This window comes from Maniola jurtina, chromosome 8 (assembly GCF_905333055.1).
Source record: "Maniola jurtina chromosome 8, ilManJurt1.1, whole genome shotgun sequence".
NCBI classification, from domain to species: Eukaryota; Metazoa; Arthropoda; class Insecta; order Lepidoptera; family Nymphalidae; genus Maniola; species Maniola jurtina.
In genome coordinates, this window is record NC_060036.1 from 3674802 (window position 1) to 3696911 (window position 22110).

Genomic DNA, 22110 nt, shown 5'->3' on the forward strand with positions numbered 1-22110 from the left:
AGAGGGTCCACGAAAACTCTGGCTGGGGGTGCGCTAAAAACTGATCCCCCTCTGAGGATAGAAGCATAATCCATCAGCCATTCATCCCCTCGCCGCGCACCAAACTTGAGATTTGGATAATTTTTTATAGAGGTTTATTCCTCGCAGTCCGGGCGGTCAAGCCAAGACCCTCGGTCCCAGTATGAGGTCGTGAGACATGACCATGACGCTCCTACGGGATTACGATTTGTGGCGAGGGCCGCGCAGGACTAGTTCCCTCCCACACAGCCTTCTCAGAGGCAGGGTAAGTGCACACTGAACTCGCCTCTCCCTCCACGAGGATGTCTCCCTCAAATCCACCCTCACGTCTCGTCCACTGTGCCCTCTGCTAGTCAGAAGGACACGTGGAGAGACCTCCCCCCCTGCCAGGTCATTAGCCATAGCTAACAATATCCCCAAACAGAAAATTGTTAGCCATGTTACCGGGGCGCACCGGCCCAAATACTGCTCCTCCCCTCGGACGTATCCAAAAGGGACCAGCAGCACTCAGGCACACTGGGAGGTTACCTACGTATGCTTGAACCCTGGTTATGTTGTGCGACCCGCTGGGTTACAATAGGAACAAACTTTATGTAAATGAATTATATTATATATTGTAATCTACTTTGGTTTCCTAATAAATAAATGAATAAAATATAAAAACAAAATCTTCTACGCTTGAACATCCAAATCGGAAAAGACTACCATTATTGCTATTCTTAATGATAAGTATTTAGGGGGTTGTAATTCGACGGGTGAAGCAGTGTGGGTGTTAATTCCTGCAAATGACAGGTCACGCGTCCCGGGGGAGGGCGTTTCACTAATAGGCGTTTCTGCTTAACGATATCAATTAATACAAGACGTTGTATTAACTAGGCTGTGGGCATTAGTAGAACCCTGTCTACTAGCCACAGCTATGTACCTAGCAATAAATTCGTCCAAATCCTGACTCAACATTATCATCAATAGACAGAGGTTCTTTTTACCCGACTGCGGCCAACCCAATAAAAGGGTTGTTATTTTGGGAGTCCATGTATGTATGTTTATAATATGTATGTATGTATGTATGTTTGTATCCAGATTCTGTGTGTTTCACCGTAGCGCCTAAATTACTGGGCCGATTTTGATGAATGAAGTTGAGGTTCCTTAATTGATTCGTTGTAAATAATCTCATTGAAATCTGCTTACTGAAAAGTTTCTAAGTTACCCATATGATATTGCCAAACATATTTTCTTTTAAAACTATTTAGAGATGAGACTATCTAACTAATAACCATTTATTACAAACCAAATTACCGACATATCTACTTAAAACAAAAATATTTTTGCTCGAAAGTCTCAGAAAATAATTTTAGAAGTTGAAATATCACTGTCTAAAGAGAAGCGGAGGAAAAATAACTTTTCAGTTCGCTTCAAACTCTGTCCCGGAGAGCTCTCCGAGTCATCGTGAAGTATAGTAGAGTCGATTCAATTACGAAAACAAGGTACTTTGTCTACTTATGTTATTTTTGAGCAAAATTATGTTTTAACGAAAATAACCTATTTTATAAACTAGTCCAAGATCTCAGTGCCGTTACTTATTTTCTGAGGAACAAAATGGTGTGTTCTATCAATAAATGTCAAGTAGACTGTCAATCCTGTTACTTATCTTTTTTAGGGTTCCGTACCTCAAAAGGAAAAACGGAACCCTTGTAGGATCACTTTGTTGTCTGTCTGTCTGTCTATCCGTCCGTCCGTCCGTCCGTCTGTCCGTTGTGTCTATCAAGAAACCTATAGCGTACTTCCCGTTGACCTAGAATAATGAAATTTGGTAGGTGGGTAGGTCTTATAGCACAAATGTAGGAATAAATCTGAAAACCGCGAATTTGTGGTTACATCATTAAAAAAAATGTGTTTTAATTTTCAAAGTAAGATAACTATACCAAGTGGGGTCTCATATGAAAGGGCTTTACCTGTACATTCTAAAACAGATATTTATCTTTTTTTATGTAAAATAATTTTTGATTTATTGTGCAAAATGTTGGAAAAAATACCCGAGCACGGAACCCTCAGTGCGCGAGTCTGATACGCACTTGGCCGGTTTTTTAATTGTTTCATAAAATCCCACATTTTCAGACTTACCCTTGTAAAATCTGTAAAAAGTGTGCCCAACAATAGAATATTACGTAAATAACGAGCACGGATTTGACACGCTCCAGCAATGCGCAGGACTGCAATCACCTACAATTATGTGCATGGCATAATTAATTCACTCTAACATTATAAGTTAATTGAAGTTTTGAAAAGAGCAATCGCCGAGTTGCTTGCATGTTCTTGTCATTAGGAAAGTTTCTACTCCGTGGATAGTATATCTACGGAAAGAAATAATACGTAATCAAATACAAAATGACAGAGCCAAAAATCTCTGTGGGCGTTAACCATTTTGAATCAGAACAAACGAAACTCTGTTTTCGAATGTTTTTTGAAAACATTATCGAATCTAATTTTGAATGTTTTTGATGTTGATGATCATGTTTGGGATTGGTTAGTGAGTCAAAATTTTGAACACCCACTGAGGTTCGAAGTCAAATCATTTAGTCAAATTGGGTACTTTGTTCACTAATTTCTGATTGTCAATTGCTGAATTTGTAACACAATGCTTAATGATGATAATTAGGTAATTGCGTCAACTTAAAACTAAAACTACGAGGGTTCCAAGCGCGCCCAGGTCTGAGAAGAGCCCACAACAAACTCAGCTGGGTATTCCGGTAGGCCGGGGATTTTTGGCTGGCTCTGTCATTTGTATGAACTTACGTCTAACAGAGAGAGCGCTAAACTAGCTTTTTTTCGTAGATAAAGTAGGTATAGTGGTAGATTCACTTGACAATTCGAAAGCACTTGTTTATTTGAATGAAAAACCTGTAGGTATCTATTTCAAATGAATCGGATTGCTGTTTTTGTTTGTTTTTATTGTTAAAATGTTTTTCATCAGCAATGTTGTCCAGTAGTAAAACAGCGTAGGTCATTCGGTCCTACCTGAAAAGTTATTGGGCGAATATTTTAATTGGCGGTACATATTACAGTGCAGCCGCTTGCAAGATCTTGTACTAATTAGAGCAGAAACTTTTGCCAACACCCGTTAATGATTTAACTTCGCGTCTGTTATACATGCTCTGAATATTACTATCTATTGCTTGTAATCATATTATCTACCCTTGGCATACTATATATGAAATATTTTTAATTAACTTTAACACTCATGCAGGTATAGGTTATTATCACAATTATATCAAAGCAGAGGAAAGAGAGGCTAAACCCTCTAAACTAGACAAAGAAATATGTAATCCCACCAAATACATTTCATGTAAAGGTTGCCAAGACTCACAAGTTCATAATGTTTTCACTGTCAAAAAATTATGAGATCTCTAGTAGAGCCAAGCCCCTAGCTAAGCTTAGATTTGTGCTGGCCATGGGACCTATACCAAGTCCAAATATATAGCTCTTAAATGATCTTGACTATATCACATTTATAACAAGAAATAACAAATAACTCTACTTACAAGCTCTGATTCTACAAACCCTACATCTTGGTTAAAAAAGTACAGCTTGGCCGTTCACTGTTCGTGGAATTTTTATCTGATATGACATTTAAGCCTGGAATAGCTTGTGCGACAATCACGAAGTACAATACAAATTAGTAATTGTCGAACAACCTATTCCTTATAGCCTTAAAATATGTTGTGTCATGTAATAGTTTCACGAACAACTTTTTTAACCAAGATTTGATGATTATTGTAATTTAAACCTTACACCTTCGATTATCTGTGATCGAACACACACAAAAGTTGAAAAATTTAAGCGTAGCGATGAAACACATCTCATTGGTTGGGCATCTGAGTGAACGGGACAGCAATAGAGAGAGAACATTTTCTCGCTCTCTCAATGTGTTACTCTCATAAATATGGAGTACAAATAAGCTTCATTTCAATCGGGTGCCCTACGGGCTACGCGGGTGCTACGGCCGCTACGACACCACACGGATTTTTCAAAAGTAAATATACATACATATAATATGATTTTATATCTTACACACCTATATTATAACTAATAAACATATAATTATTATGATTTTAAATAATGGGCTCATAAATGTATGTAATAACGTGTCAGTATATCGATCAAAGCAAATCCACTATGTACATAAAAGCATTTTCCGCCGATCCTCATGGAGCGCATTGCAGCGTTTGAATTATTTATCAGTCTCCTTTGTACTTTATCCCAAATCAGCTTCAACGATCTAGAGCTCCAATTTCGACAACTAGCAGAGTAGGTTATTTTATTTGGAAATATTTTGTAAATTTTGTTGTTATGCACATTATCAATACAACTACCCATCACTACCCATATAAATGCGAGATGCGAAAGTGCGTTCGTTTGTTGGTTTGTCCTTCAAACACGTCACAACGGATAAAAGTTAAATTAAATTAAATATCTTTATTTTGTCAGACAACAAAAGCCCACAATATTATGTTAGTAACCATCTTAACCTAAGTTAGTAACTATAAATAACACGTGTTGGTAAGGAACTTATTCTATGTCAATTATTTATTGTTGTTAATTCATATATTAATTAAAGTTTAATTTAATTAATATATGTACTTGCAAACTGTTGCAAACTAATGCAGACATCTAGTGCATTTAGAAAGCGCACTGTCCTATGTGCAAAGGGCTGACGCGAACGTAATTTTTGCATGGATATAGTTAAAGACCTGGAGAGTGGCATAGGTTCCTTTTTATCCCAGAAAATCAAAGAGCTCCCACGGAATTTTTCAAAAGCTTAATCCACGCGGACGAAGTCGCGGGTATCAGCTAGAAAATTTAGAAAATATTTCCATAATTGGATAGCCTCAAATGGATTATACCTGTACAGTGTACATTCTAAAATAGTTTTTTATTTATTTTTTATTAATTTGGTATTTAGGAGGTCTTATAGCACAATTACAGGAATAAATCTAAAAACCGCGAATTTGTGGTTACATCATTAAAAAAAAATTAAAATGTGTTTCAATTTTCAAAATAAGATAATTATACCAAATGGGGTATCATATGAAAGGGTTTTACATCCTAAAACAGATTTTTATGCATAAAAGTTTTTGATTTATCGTGCAAAATGTCGGAAAAAATACCCGAGTACGGAACCCTCGGTGCGCGAGTCTGACTCAAACTGGGCTGGTTTTTTTTTCATTATGAGCTTTAACCTGCTATTTTCTCAGATTTAATCATTTTCTAAAGGAACACAGGAAATATCATCACAAGTAATCTACCTTGTAAAGCCGCATTAATCTGTCGACGTCATCAAAAGGACGCATCGCGGCCTACCTAAGCTCGGGCTCCGAGAGCGCTCGGGGGCATTTTACGGGATTACAGAATCTTACTACATACACTTCTAACTATATTTGCAATCTCTCTGCTTCGTATTCTTCATTACTGAACTGAGTTCACAGGTCGTAATTACTTGTTACACTTACCATCACAATGATCACAATGATAAGGCCGCTAATTGTAGGCCTTTTTAACCCCCGACCCAAAAAGAGGGGTGTTATAAGTTTGACGTGTGCATCTGTGTATCTGTGTATCTGTCTGTGGCATCGTAGCGCCTAAACGAATGAACCGATTTTAATTTAGTTTTTTTTTTGTTTGAAAGGTGGCTTGATCGAGAGTGTTCTTAGCTATGATCCAAGAAAATCGGTTCAGCCGTTTGAAAGTTATCAGCTCTTTTCTAGTTACTGTAACCTTCACGTGTCGGGGGTGTTATAAATTTTTAATTTACAGTTGTTCTTATAATGGTGTACAATAAAGTATAATTTTATATTTAATTTTATTCACAATAATATGATGTCAGTGTGTGATTTTTTAGGATATTTTTGGGATTCTTGGTTACCCCATTATTATCCCAACTCAGAACGAGATTTTAATGCTTTTACGGTTCAGATGTTAGTGATAATACCTAACTGAGATCAACGGCCGACGCATGGAGGAAATGAAAATATCAAAAGACACCCAAAGTCAGCTATCCAGTTGCTCCCGTTAAAAGACTTGGGTTAACGTTGCTTAATCAGAGCACTGCATATGCACTGTTGGAACCAGGCCACACCAGGCCACATCCTAATCAACTTAACATGCTCGTACGCATATACAAAGTCCCGCCACGCTAAACCTAGTACTCATAAGATTATTGTGAAAATGCAGTTCCCTTTCACTGAAGCGGAACAACGATTTTCAAAAAAGTCCACGGATTATAGGACCATAGATCAATCCATCAATGTCTCACCACACAGAAGTTCGGCCAACCAAACATTCGGTGCAATATAACGACAAAAAATGTTGTGCACGTTCTTCTTGTAACCTGATACAAAATCAATACCCATCACGTCGAGATAACATAATAAAAAGATTTAGGTGACGGGCTGACGAGACAAAAATATATTTCCACATCATTTGCTTCCTTCCTCGAAAAACTTGCGTTCGTAATAAAAAGGATTCGACTTCTACGGAAACTATATGTATGGAATTAAACAGAATGTAAAAAATAGTTTGAATAGAGATGAGAAATCAATAAGACAAGAGATCAGAAGCTGTAGGTAATCTACAAACATAAAAGGATAAACTCACTGACAGACAATTCAACTTCTAGGTTAAATCACTAAGTATCGAAATAACTGTTGGAATTTGCATGTAATTTCCTCTATAACGACGTAGACAACCATAACTCAGATAGTTATGATTTTCAGATATTTTTTTGGGCGGGTCAGCCTAGTCTAAATTTAACTACTAAAAGATTCCTGGCCGCACCTCTAACTTTTCGGAGTTACGTATATCACTTGCTTTAACAATGAAGGAAACATTGTGAGGAAACCTGCACCCCCGAGAGCTGTTATGTTCCAGCATAATGTTCTCAAAGGTGTGTGAAGTCTGCCAATTCGCATATTTCCAGCGTGGTGGACTATGGCTAAAATTTCCTTTCTCATTCTGAGAGAACACCTATGGTTATGATTTAAAGGCATTAAATCTCTGAACTAAGGCACAACGGTCGTTAACCAAAGTTGTTATTTACTCAGACCGGACAGGACACACTACAGTAACTAAAATCCTTACACTGGCTGATAGACAATATTATTATATTACATATAATTAATAAGTAGTCTGGCACGCGTTGGCTCTCTATGTGGAATGTATGCGTCAGAAAGTTTTTTGACAAGCATTTTCTGATAAAATTCGGCAGGCCTTAAACGTCGAAAGGAAATGTCTATAGACAAATGATCCCTCCACGTGACCTGCCACTTTCACGGGATTAACACCCCTCGTTTCGAGTCGTCCTGTCAAATTAATGTCCTTTCCAACCCAACCCTGCAAACCAGTGAGAATAATGGGTTATTAGTGTCTCCAATTTGTATGTTTGCGTTCTAATGAGTCAGTGAAGTATGGGGTTAGAATAACACTTAACTGCAGACTTAAGTTTAATAAAGGGAACATTCAAGTAAAGTTGATGAAAAATTGTTGCTATTCTTTTCATATCATCATTTCACACAATATGATTTTGTGTTGTTCTACAATAATATTTTTATAGCTGGTGCCAATTAGGCGCACGATCCGTCTATTATACTCTTCATATTTTTTGTGACTCCACATTGGCAAAGTGGCGTCTCTTTCATGCATCGGTCATTTTCATTTATTTGGAAAACTTTATTCCACACACACACATATACGTCCACGTATACAGAAAAAGTACATACAGAAACATAGATAATAAGAGACTATACTAGATGGTGCAAAGGCTATAGCAATCAATCATGCATCATGCATCGGCCATTTCTCATCATTTGTCATTCATCATGTATCGTCATGCATCGTGCATTGTTGAGCATGACGGTGACGCAACCTTGAAGTTTTCAACCATTCTAAAATTGCACAATGTGCCTACAGATTTTTTAACATCAATAAACACATATAATTGCCAAACATCATAATATTAATATTTTTAATACACTCCAGTAGTGGAATCAAAAGTGTTGCACGCGCCATGCATTGTGTTTTGAATTATGACAATATGAGATGAGTTACCTTTATTAAACAAATTTTCCAACAAAGAAAGGTATTGCTGAGTTATGGTTATGACCCCGTTCATCGGCCTGCGCTCCAATGACCGGAAACTTGCCGATAAGGTTAGCCTATATTGAAATATAACGGCACGGTATTTTACATATTATTTTCCAATTTATCTGAGTAAAATATGGAATCTCAGGTATAGGATAAGGTAGGGGTGTAACTTCATACATCATGTAAGTCATTGTTCGTTAATCATAATCGCAATACGAACCACCAGCACCACGCAACACCACACAGATGATCCCGTATGTTTTACAGAAATATGAGTTACCCTAGTACACTGGAACAGGGAATTTGATAAAGTACTCTGCAAAATACACTAAAAAATCTGCATTCAAATCAATCAATTAGTACTTAGTACATAGTAGTGTAACCTTTCCTGATCAATCACTAGACTGGAAACGGCTGAACAGATTTACATCAAAGACAACTTATAAATAATCGGTCAGGTGCAAGTTGGACTCACACACAAAGTGTTTCCTACGATCGTTCAAGAACTAACACTTTTTAATTTTCGTGGAATTTAATTTCAATAGAATTACACATTCTGTAAAAATTTCAATTTTTTATCTATTACAGTTCATGAGATAGAGCCCGCTGACACACAGATGGACGGACGTATAGCGGATGCTTAGTAATTGGGTCCAGTTGCACCCTTCGGGTACGGAGTCCTAATAAAGTAATGATTATAAAATGTCGTACCAAAATAAACTTACTGTGCGTTGTGAAGTTAAATAACAGCCCAGATACTTGATTTCATAACAAGTTGTTTCTAACTCCGCTGGTTTATAATAACCAGAGACACGGAAAATTATTATTCACTAACTTCGCCCTAAGCGCTGAATTTATGGTGCGCTTACCGCGAAATTTCTGAATTGTGTACGAGTCGCTTGGGTTTTATGCTTTCTAACTTCGGTTTGTGTGGGCTGCGATGCAAATAGGCTATAAACAACGAAAAGTTTACTTTACGATTCAAATGCTAATACATTCTGCTACATTACATTACAATGTCCTTTATTGTGTAAAGTTAAAACTAAATCTATATATTACCGCTCGGCATAGTCGGACCTTAAGTCCCTCGGTAAAGCTTAATAAGCTTTTGAATGACTATGCTAGTGTAGCTAGCATACTTAGATTACAAAATTCAATCTAATAAGAAGGGATGCTTTTGGGCTGCAGTTCCATCAGAAATGCGTGATGATGTGGAGTAATGTTTTTCGACTTATAAAGGGAGCATGTCCACTGAAGCGGCGCTAAGCGGAGTCGTATTCAGCACAGCGCATTTGAATGTATACTTACCCAAATCATTGAATTTGTGACTAACAATCTTAGTGCACAATTCCTATCACAGAAAAATCTTGCATTATTAATCAAAAGTAAGTGCCTGCTAAAACGTAATATGAATAATTTTCCATATTAGTGAAAAAAATTTAACCCTGTACAGTGTACATGTGAGATTTTTAAACCTGTAAGTATTTCATTATTCATTGATCTAAGAACAGGGAAAGAAATGCCTTCTTACTTTTACAAACATTTTCGACCTGTGGAAGGTACCTGCGAGTAATAAGGTCTGAGGCTGTTGCAGGAATTCGTACACACGTTTGAAATTAAAGGTGGTCCGGAAGACCCACGACTGCAATTAAGGCTTAACAAGATCCACTAACAAGAGAATTCATTTATCTATGGAGCAAATAAACTAATTATGTTAATGTCATCGTCCCTAGACGATATTAATACAGTTAAGTAACGTTAGAGATTCAAACATCCTTGCTATACTAATAGAACCAGACGGGAATACTGATCTCTAGCCTGATTAAAATATTCAATAAGATATCACTGGCTTATTCATTGATGTTGTTAGCTATTTATCCTGATCACCCCATCGCCGGCCGGTTTTCCTTTCAGTATGGGAAATTATATCATCCTTGCTAAATACCTACTAATAGCACCAGACTGGAATACTGATCTCAAGTCTGATAAAAATATTCAATAAGATTAGCTGATGCCCGCGACTTTGTCCGCGTGGATTTCACTGTTTAAAATCCTGTGGGAACTTTTTGCTTTTCCGGGATAAAAAGTAGCTTATGTCACTCTTCAGATCCTCAGCTATATTCCTGGAAAAAATCCCACCGATCCGTTGCTCCGTTGCGTCGCGATGAAGGACAAACCAACAAACAAACGCACTTTCGCATTTATAGTATGGGTGATGATATCTCTGGCTTATTGATTGATGTAGTTACATAATCATCATGATCAACCTATCGCCGGCCCACTACTGAGCACAGGTCTTCTCACTGGATTGAGAAGAGTTTAGGCCCTAGTGCGCCATGCTGACCAGCTACGAATTGGTAGACTTCACACACCTTTGAGAACATTATGAAGAACTCTCAGGCATGTAAGTTTCCTCATGACGTTTTTCATTACCATTAGAGCAAGTGATATTTAATTTTTTTAACACTGAAAAGTTAGAGTCGGATAAAGAGAATGCCCGAAATCAAACCTTGAGCCACCGAATAGAAGACCGACGACTTATAAACACTAAACGCTTTTCCGAAATAATTTACGTATAAGTTTAGTGGTACTTTCCTTTGATATAGGAAAGTGTAAGAATATAATAATAATATTATAGTCCCACTTTTCCTAAACAAATCGTCGAAAGAAAAGTAGACGTTCAATTTCATGAATATAGAGAGGTCTCACAATAACATGACCATGTATAATATCTTATTCACTATTTGTGTTTGAACACGTTTATACAATCATATAGTTCAAAACTTTTCTAATACACACATTTTACTCTTGTTTGTCATGTTTTGAATGTTTCGTCTGAAACTTCGTCACTATGTACGAGTAAGGGCAAAGATATTAAACTCCAGATAGACAAAGATTAAGATAGACAAATTCGTGCGCTTCTGTGGGGGACATGATACGAATAGCGACACAGACTACATAGATATTGGCGCGGGGTTTGCGCACCTTTTGACACCTACGAGCGTGCTTCAAAACATCATCATCATCATCATCATCGTCAGCCTGTGGACGTCCACTGTTGGACATAGGCCTTCCCTAAAGAGCGCCACCACACACTTCAAAACATAGCGGCCCGATATTAGGATTATCTAAGAGATTTCTATTAACTTACTTTTTTTCACTTCTAATACCTAATAATTTGATTGTAGTATCAATGAAAGCGATTGATCCTATTCGGGGGGGTCCAAGGTTCGATTATGGACTTGCACCTTTTCGGAATTTCATGAAGAAACCTTTCAAGGCTTCCAAATTATTGACTTTCATAACTGTTTCTATTAATACTTTCTGCATATTTTATTGCGTGATGCATACTTAATATTATATTTATGCAAAAGTGTGTTTGTCTACCATTTCACGGTCCTCCGTTAAACGAATTTTAAACGTTCGGACGTACATAGGTTTAACCAATGGTTTAACGGCTAGATTTTACATACACAGGACCTAAAACCACGCACTCGAAGTCGTCGGGATCATCTAGTGGGGAAAAATATTAGTTATATTGATACATTCATTATGGCTGTAGAAGATTCCGATAGAAATTAATATTTAAATGATATACTTGTACGTATAGTGAAATCACACGATAGTAGGCTTAGCTCTGCATAATTCTCTCATTTGCCTAATCAGTTTATGCAATGATGGTAATGAAAACGTGACTAGCACGCATATTACTCTTATTGGGTGTATCCAATTATTACAGGTTATGATAATCGCACTCATAATACCTAAAGTAAACATTCAAACTAGGTACATTATCCCACTAGGACATAAACTATGTATATAATATATTTATTTTTAATGTTCAATATTCTTCTTCTTTTCTTGTTTGGTGGCTTTTTGTAGTGCCAGACCAGCACAATGCACTTCAGAAATTTCAAAAAACTTTTTATCCATTATTTGAAATTGCATGCGAGAAATCAAGACTGCATACGAGAGACCTATGTCCAGCAATGGGATGAAGATGACGATAATATAGCTTACGCTTGATTTCGCTCAAGCTACAAGCAATGATGGAGTGTGTTGAACGCCTTAGTTGGCAAACTGAAATAATATTTTTGGGTGCGCTTGTCATTTCCCCTATAACGATTATGAGATTAGACTTGGTGACAAAAAACAACCCAAAAAATGGGGTGGTGATGTAACAAGGATGTCTTTATGAAATTATGTTTTGCGGCGCCGAGTGGTTGACGTTGACAAATGACACGAAACCTCTTCGACCTATATTGTCGGATCAAATTGAGGTGTTTTTTTCTTAACACGAGGAAATGAGAGATTATTATCCATACTTCCATACTAATATTATAAATGCGAAAGTGTGTCTGTCTGTCTGTCTGTCTGTCTGTCTGTCTGCTACGTTTTCACGGCCCAACCGCTGAACCGATTTTGATGAAATTTGGTACATACATGGGCTACATCCCGGGGAAGGACATAGGCTACTTTTTATCCCGGAAAATCAAAGATTTCCTGCGGGATTTAAAAAACCGAAATCCAGGCGGGCGAAGCCGCGGGCATCTTCTAGTATTAAATATATTTTCGGGACATTAATTCACTTGTTTTTCTCACTGTGCCCAATTAATTTTGAACACATCCAGGGTCCTTATTTAATGGGCTTCTGCATGCAACGCGCTTCCCAGGAGACTTCAAGCCCCCCAGATGCGACACACGCATAACGCAAGGCATTCTGTGAGAGGATCTGGCTAAAGATCATCTCCTGACAGATCCTGCAAATCTTTATCGCTGGTACCGTCAACGTAGTCCAAGGCATGCGAAACTAATGGTGGTCTTTTCCTAGGATGATGGCGTTGTCTTAGCGTTAAAAACCAGATAAGTGCGAGTCAAACTACGATAAATCTAAAAATATTACGCATAAAAAATTGTTCAAGAATATACAGGTGAAGCCCTTTCATATGATACCCCACTTGGTATACTTATCTTACTTTGAAAATTGAAACACATTTTAATTTTTTTTTAATGATGTAATCACAAATTCATGGTTTTCAGATTTATTCTTTTATTTGTGCTATAAGACCTACCTACCTGCCAAATTTTATGATTCTAGGTCAACCCTATAGGTTTTCTTGACAGACACGACGGACGGACGGACGGACGGACAGACAGACAGACAACAAAGTGATCCTATTTCCGGGTTCCGTTTTTCCTTTTGAGATACGGAGACATAAAAATTCTGAAATTTTATTTAACAGAAAATTTGTTGGCCGTGGTATATTTTGGTTTTGCTTGTTATTTTTCACGGATAGAGAAACGGGTCAGTGCACTTGAATGAGTTGACTTGAAAGTTGCCATTGTCATGTTATTTTTAACCCCCGACCCAAAAAGAGGGGTGTTATAAGTTTGACGTGTGTATCTGTGTGTCTGTGTATCTGTGTATCTGTCTGTGGCATCGTAGCGCCTAAACGAATGAACCGATTTTAATTTACTTTTTTTTGTTTGAAAGGTGGCTTAATCGAGAGTGTTCTTAGCTATAATCCAAAAAAATTGGTTCAGCCGTTTAAAAGTTATCAGCTATTTTCTAGTTTTCTTGTAGAAAAGAAGGTTAGATAACCGTTAGGTTCATAATATTCAAGTGTCAATTGACAAATGTCAAGCTGTCAAGATGGACGTTGCCTAGATATACATAATTATTTATTTGAATTATTGATTTGTCGGGGGTGTTGAAAATTTTTAATTTACACTTGTTGAACTAGCTTTTTGATAATATTTGTTTTTTATGTGTTTCTTGTGAATTTAAGGTTTCTATGAAAACAAGTTTAGTTAGTTATAAAAATCCTTCATTTTTCAAAGAGCGTATAAAATTTGTACTTTCACTCTCCCGTTGAGCTGTCGGTTACCCTGATTATCCTACAGATCTCGTCTCCGAAACTCCTAAGCATAGCTATTTCTATCGCTCGCTGGGTGACCCTGCGCTTTCTACATGTATATTCATCATCATCATCATCAGCCTGTGGATGTCCACTGCTGGACATAGGCCTTCCCTAAAGAGCGCCACCACACCCGGTCCTCAGCCTTCCTCATCCAGCCACTTCCCGCCAGCCATGTGAAGTGGCTAAATGTACAGCCTAAATATTATTATGTAAATAAAATTCGATTCTTTTTTGCAGTGATGTGTCTGATAAAAATATAGCATTTTATATACAATTTCCCCGTAATGGCAGTTTGTATCCTCGCAGCCGAGGCGCGACGGCGTGTTAATGCCGCGCTCGTAAATTCCGCTTTATCAGATTCTCATTAGCATGGCGTGTTGATCTCGTATCGCGACACACAATACATCGCCGCTCAGATAGGTACACCGGAAAATGTTGCTGCTACTCGGTGAATTAACAAGAATATTCTCCGTAATAATCTCTTTGAAATGTATACTATACCTACCTAAATTTGAAAATCATAACACAGTTGTAAAATTATACTTCCTATTGATATCACTTAGACCCAATTTCACCAACAATCTGAGAATAACTATGCATATCAACAAAAAAATAATTAATTGGTACATTTACTCTTGTATAACTTATAATACGTTTCACCAATCTTTGATATATATCCTATCTATTATCTATCCTAGATATTATTTTTATATTTTTTTAAAAAATCATAAAGTGCTTACAGCATTACTTTACTAACATTACAATCTAACCTATAAGTAAAGCTAAACTAATAAGTAATATTATGTTAACCTAAACTTATAATAGTATATTTCATTACAAGTGCGGAAAGGCTGTCATTGCAAAGAGTTCCGACAAATGTCTACCCGAGCCGAGGCGTAGCTGAAGGCGAGGGTTGACAGTCGGAACGAGTTGCAATGACGGTTCCGCACGTGTACTGAACGACTATTTTTAATACAGTTGCGGAAAAATGAAGCAATTTAATAAAATAATAAAAACACAATAAACTTAACTAACTTAATTTAATTTAAAACAACTTTATTGTTAATAGATATAAAAAACTAGGGTCGAAATTACTCATTTTAGGCAACCAACAACTAAACTCGCAAAGAAAATTTCTGAAAAATGGCGCCAACCGTAGAATATAAGCAGAGTTTTTTTTTTCTTCACCCATTCTGGTAGGCAAAGGGAACTATGCCCATACAGCCAAGTCTTCAGTAGAAGTTTTTTATTGATATGAAATGAAAATGAAATTTAATGAGATGAAATGAAATGAAACCTAACCAAACTCATTCAATCAAATCATTAAATCTGATATTGAAACAAATTAGTAGCTTCTTATTAGAAGTACGTATTTGCATGAATCATAAAAACTTCTATGAATTTTTTTAGTAAAAACTTCATGGTTCGTTTTTCTTTTTAATATTTTGACAGTTGGGAAAGAAAAAGCACGAGTGCGGGAAAGGTAAAGAAAAAGCACGAGTATGTAATAGCCCACATCCCGAACGCTATACGTCCCTGCAATACGCCACTTTTTGAGCAACTGTATTAAAAAAGTACTTATATCTAAGAGTCGGTCCATTGACATAATATCTAAGTTTATAGTTAGTTTTTATTTGTTCTTGTGTTCTTTAAATTGCACTAGCACTAAATTTTCACTTGGTTTGTTCTTTAAACTGCACTAACAATATAACTACATTATACTACTATTTACATTAATTATATCTTTATATTAGTTTCAATATTCAAAATAAGATATTTATACCAAGTGGAGTATCATATGAAAAGGCTTTACCTGCACATCCTAAAACAGATTTTTATTTATTTTTATGCATAATAGTTTTAATTATTCGTGCAAAATGTTGGAAAAAATACCCGAGTACGGAACCCTCAGTGCGCGAGTCTGACTCGCACTTGGCCGGTTTTTTAAAAGAGTACCTACCTACCTAACTGCTGAGTTTCTTACCGGCTCTATGAATCCAATAATATATGTAAATTCAAATAAATGAAATAGGTACTTAGTAAGTCCAATGCAGATAATTGCTCTACAATAATAGTACCTAAACTAAATTTATGATTGCACTAGAATTAGACCGTGCTCCCAAATGCAAATTATGGATATAACACTAAGCTGGGAATTCTGTTTAAAATTCATAAGTGCGCTCATAAGTACTCGTGGATTTACCAAATGTTTGATTTTAACCCGCATCAAACATCAGGCATGGGTAGCGGCTATTTGTGTATTACATTGTTATTAGTTGAGAACCTCTTTGGCATAGTGATATACAATGTGGCCTACGGGGCCCTATAGATGCAAGGGCCCCCGTTGATTATAATTATTAGAATTTAAAGTTCCGCTGTGAAATAGGTTTGCTATATCCTGCTAATTAAATACGTTTTTGTTGTGAAAACGAAGTACTAGATACGTTACGTAAAATGTAGACTTCATACTACCACACTGTGGACACATTTGAAGAGCACTATCTCTTCTAGTCTCATGCGTTTCGTATTTTCTGTCTTAGGAGGTAGGTACCTAGGACTCGTCACCGAGTACGAATTTTATACGGCATGTTGTTAACGTAGCTGGTATAAAAGTCATTGTCTGAGAAATTGTTGGACACTGTAACGCACCAACACATCACGCAACAAAAAACTTACTACTACGGTCTGCCGCACAAACCAAATTGCGACACCCAAAATTGGGTATCCATAATAATACTACCTTGTATAATCATAGTATTTACTCCAAAATGTATTTATGGATTTACAATAAATTGAAATTGGACCTTAGCGGATGTCTACGTCATAATAGCTATCTGCATGCCTTTCAGTCGGATCTGTCCAGTAGTTTGAACTGTGCGTTGGAGTCACGTTTACCTATTATAATATTTAAGATGCCCGAAACACACTAGGTATAAACTTACAACAAAATATCCTGAGATGGACCTATGGTATGCCGTATACTTAATATCTTTCAAATACAGATAAAATTCTAGAGTAGGCACTGGACACTGGGGTGAGGTTGACCACCCAAACCCACCCTGGCCACGGGCTTGGCTTGCGGAAGCACGCGGTAAGGGAGGACATTCCTTGGATACTCAGGGAGGACAATCTAAACATTCCGTTTAAGCAGCCTTTGATCTAAGTATAGAAATGATCGCCATATTTCAAATTAATATTTTTTTATTGAACAGGAATTCTTTTTGAAACGTTGAATTTTTATTGAAAGGAAATTTTGTAACAAAATAATATACTTGTTACTAATTGAAAATATTACAATTAAACTTAAAGCTCTCTATCTAATTACTATACAAATCTTGGAATGAAATGGTGCCAAGAATACTGGCTGAATTTAATTTAACATTTTTATAGTTACATTATATTTTAAATTAATAAGGCCCTATAGGTACCTATAGGGCGTTTTTCCACAAGCCAGCACGGCAACGACACGGCGATAGTGTTTGCGCGATGGCTCGGCGCTGTGCCGTTCCGTTTTTCCACTGCGCCGCGCCGGTGCCGGTTTACGCTCGACTTGTCGGGGCTCGACCGCGAAATAAGCGGACAAAGATGAGCTGACAGAGTTTTTGGAAGCGAGAATGAAAATAATGATCTAGGCTCGACCTAAAAATAGTTGCCAGCAGCGGTGTTAGTGTTGTATAAGCACCGACGCGCCTCGCTCCGCTCGAAACTCGCAACCGACGGGATGACACAGCGAGGCCGCTTCCACCTATTTAAGCTCTTTCAGCTCGCTCCGCTAGACTCTTTCGCGGTCGAGTTTCAACTATAGAAATTATCGTTGCGAGTTAAACGGATGACCTCGCTCATTTCGCGGTCGAGCCCCGGCTAGGCCAGTACTGACACGGACTTCATTACCTACATTTATGCGTCCCCGGCTGCCGCACCGTCGCCGTCGACAGCACCGTGCGTTGCCGTGCCGGCGAACATAAAGATCTTTCATAAAGGTCAGATCAGCGTATGGTAACAAGCAGACAGACAACTTGGTTCTAATTTAAAATTAGTATGGAACTTGGAAGTGGTAATTCAATCCAATCCAATCCATCACCCTGTATGCGTCCACTGCTGGGCATAGGCCTTTTTAAGAGCGCGCCAACAAACATGATCCTCCGCCTTCTTCATACACCTGCTCCCCGTCATATTCTTCAGATCATCGGTCTAGCAGGCTGGAAGTTGTCCTACACTACGCTTAACGGTACTTGGTTTCCACTCCAGAACAAAAAAAAACACTATCCTCCTTTTAGGGCTAATGGGTAAAAATATAGCAAATCCAGCCTCTTTCTCATTACAGTCGGGGGATAAACGTCATTGCGTGATGCCTACTCACGAGCGCTCAAGCGAGATGTTAAACGTTCGCCATTTTTCTATAGTTGCAGGAAAATTGCCCGTATTTCCTTACATGTCCTTAAGCTGGAGACAACGAGATTATCCTCGGGGAAATAAAGCGGGCACATGAGCATCATCAATCTCCAACGTCTTATCCCCTTATGGAGATAATAAAATAGTATTACTTAGGTACATTTCGGTGGTATTATATTGGCACAAATAGGATTTTACTTTCAGTTCTCAAAAGGCAAAAAGGAATCCTTATTGGATCACTTTGTCGTCTGTCTGTCTATCAAGAGACCTAGAGATTGCTTCCCGTTGACCTAGTATCATGAAATTTGGCAAGTCTTATAGCACAGGTAAGGGGAAAAATCCAAAAACCGTGAATTTGTGTTTATCAGGTTAATTTGTGTTATATCAAGTGGGGTATTATATGAAAGGGATCAAGCTGTATATTCTGAAACAGATTTTTATCTTTAACGGAACTCTCGGTGCACGAGCTGACTCGCACATGGCCGGTTTTTGCATTACAGTTGATCCAAAGCTTCTTATTACTTCAATTTTTAAATAAAGAAAGGACTAAAATTGATCTATATTACAGCCATCTATATGCAATAAAAGCCATTATAGAGGCATAAGTAAAAGTTGCTTGGAGTCCGCAGCCGTCGTTCACCAAGTTTTGCCAATTAAAACTAAGGTAGTTAGGATGACCAATTATTTAGGAAAAGAATTAAAATCAATAATTTTTTTATCCTACAATTGAGTGACTTGTTATTCCGAATGATCCCTATTCTTTTTTGGTATGAAAACTATACTATGTATTGACCCTAAACATTAACTCTACCTAAGCATGCTTTGAAAGTTGCATTGAAATCTGTTCAGTGTTTCAGTGTGAAGTGTGCACTGCACAGATAGACAAATATTAAAAAAAAACTGACAAGATGGCCGCTGCTAAGAAAACAAATCGGCAAATCTATGCCTATAACTTTGTTAATGTTTAACGTATAATTTTTATTATTAGGTTTTATGTTCTAAGTCTTCCGCTGCGTTTGTTGTATTAAACTTTGTTCTTTAAAAAGCTGAGAGATGAAGACAGACAGAATTCTGCTAAAAATTTGACAGAGCTGCTGTGTTCCAAATAAATGTATATTTATTTATTTGAGGGTGAAGAGTCCAGGTAATTATTACGTAGGTAGGTAGGTACGCCCATGCACTTCAACAGTACGTACTCGTACTTTGGTAGGTATCTTATGTTTGTATGCAGACTGTGCTCCGAGGACAGTCTCATTCAATTCAATCCTTGGGGCACCCTAGTAATGGCAAAAGTACTCAACTGAGGGGCGCTATTGAGTCTTATCTACGTCGCCCGATGCCAAGGACTTATATTTAATTGTCGAAGTTTTATTGTTCGAATCCTGATTATTTCATTACAACTTCATATTAAATTAACGAAGTATCATTTTAAGTTATATTGTTACTAGTGTTTGCTTGCGATTTTGTCTACGTTTTATCATGATTATCATTGTCAACCGACAGAAATCCACTGTTGGACGTAGGTCTCTTGTAAGGACACGCCACGGCCTTGCGCCGCCTAAATCCAGCGGCTCTCTGCGACTCGTTTGATGTCGTCTGTCCTACTAGGACTAGGTGGACAGACGACATCAAACGAGTCGCACATTAGATCCAAGTGGGGGATTGTCCAACGATGCGCTTTCTGATGCGAGGTTGCCATTTTAATACTAAAGGATGCCAACGTCTATCGGTATTTTGTACTTTGTGCCCTGCCCATTGCCACTTCATCTTCGCAACCCGCTGCGGCTATGTCGGTCATTCTGGTTCGCCTACAAATCTCCTCATTTCTAATGTATTCACGTAGAGAAACTCCAAACATCTCTGTCTCAGCTCTCTCCATCGCTCGCTCCTTCGTCTGTGGTTAGGTCTTTTAAAATTCCACAGAGAACTTTTTGATTTTCCGGAATAAAATACTACGATCTAAAGGATATTAGCAATGTCTGTGCCATATTATTTTATCAAGGTGCAGCCATAAAAACAGATTAAGACAAAAGACACTTTTGCATACATATTAGTGTGGGTCTTAACCTTAACCGACTTCGAAAAAGAAGTACCTAGGTAGGTGCTCAATTTGAAATAGGTATAAAAATAGACTTTGGTTTAATGTGACAGTTTGTCATAAAAAATATTCTAAGTAGATATATCACATCGCGACTAAAAACTTAGGCAACTTTCGTAACAAAATAATCTGACTTATTTTTATGAAAGCAGCAGTTTTTAAGCTGGTTCACATTATTCTAGTTTACTCTACTGCATATGAAATAATGTCAACAGCAATCCAACCCAATTATTTATTTTCATTCCAGTGCTACTGGCATTGACTTGCACATTATTGTACTTATCTACTTCTATTTTTTTTGTTTCATATTTTTCTTTTTATTAGAATGTAAAATAAAACATAGTTCATTCATTCATACATCAGCCTTGACTGTGTTCTCGTCGGGTGGTAAGTCATTATTTGAATCACGGCTCAACTACCAGCATGGTTTCTGTGTTGTATCGTGCCAGAACGCTATTTTGCTTGACGGTACGTCTTTCTGGTCATATGGTATGGTAACCAAACACTAACGAGCTTCCCACTAGCTGAGATCACAAATAATTTAGAAATTATAAATTCCTCACTTGTCGCCGTTGCGAATCAAACTCAGAACTTTTCATAAGACCAGAGTGCCAACTTTTACACCAGAGTATTTGCTGCTGAAATGAACTTTCTGGAAACAGCTACTATAATCATGTAAACCGGCGAGCATATTTTATATAGAGTTTGTCACCAGCATTTCAGCAAGGTCACATAGAATACGTGCCGGCTGGAACTGGAAACACTATTAAGAGACTTATTATTCAGTCGGAACACGCACGCCGTACGACGAGGAACGGGAAAAATCCAATTAACTTCATATGAAGACTTCGAGCGTCTCTCCGTGCGGTACAACAACCATCTGCTATACTAATGACTTCTTCTTTTTAACCCCCGACCCAAAAAGAGGGGTGTTATAAGTTTGACGTGTGTATCTGTGTATCTGTGTGTCTGTGTATCTGTGTATCTGTGTATCTGTGTATCTGTGTATCTGTGTATCTGTGTATCTGTGTATCTGTGTATCTGTCTGTGGCATCGTAGCGCCTAAACGAATGAACCGATTTTAATTTAGTTTTTTTTTGTTTGAAAGGTGGCTTGATCGAGAGTGTTCTTAGCTATAATCCAAAAAAATTGGTGCAGCCGTTTAAGAGTTATCAGCTCTTTTCTAGTTTTCTTGTAGAAAAGAAGGTTACATAACCGTTAGGTTCATAATATTATGTCAATTGACAAATGTCAAGCTGTCAAGATGGACGTTGCCTTGTTACATAATTATTTATTTGAAAATGATGTTTTGGAAAACTCTGATACTTTGGATCGTAGGCGCGGAATTGTCCAAGAAAATCGGTTCAACCGTTTGAAAGTTATCAGGTCTTTTCGGTATTTTCTAGTTACTGTAACTTCACTTGTCGGGGGTGTTATAAATTTTTAATTTACACTTGTTTAGAATATTAGGATGAAATAAGTATGGCTTGGTTCTAAATTTATGAGTTTTACATATTATTGCAAAAATCCTTAGGTGAATTATTT

The 22110-nt window shown here is 37.4% G+C and overlaps 1 long non-coding RNA gene across 1 annotated transcript; it reads right to left on the bottom strand.

Annotated features, from left to right (window-relative positions):
* Nucleotides 1-288: 288 nt before the first annotated feature.
* Nucleotides 289-21371, bottom strand: LOC123867481. Its single transcript, XR_006796429.1, has 3 exons — nucleotides 21361-21371; nucleotides 16040-16046; nucleotides 289-546 (listed from the first exon to the last, which is right to left on the bottom strand). It is a non-coding gene; the product is annotated as an uncharacterized LOC123867481 (long non-coding RNA).
* Between the last annotated feature and the right edge of the window lie 739 nt (nucleotides 21372-22110).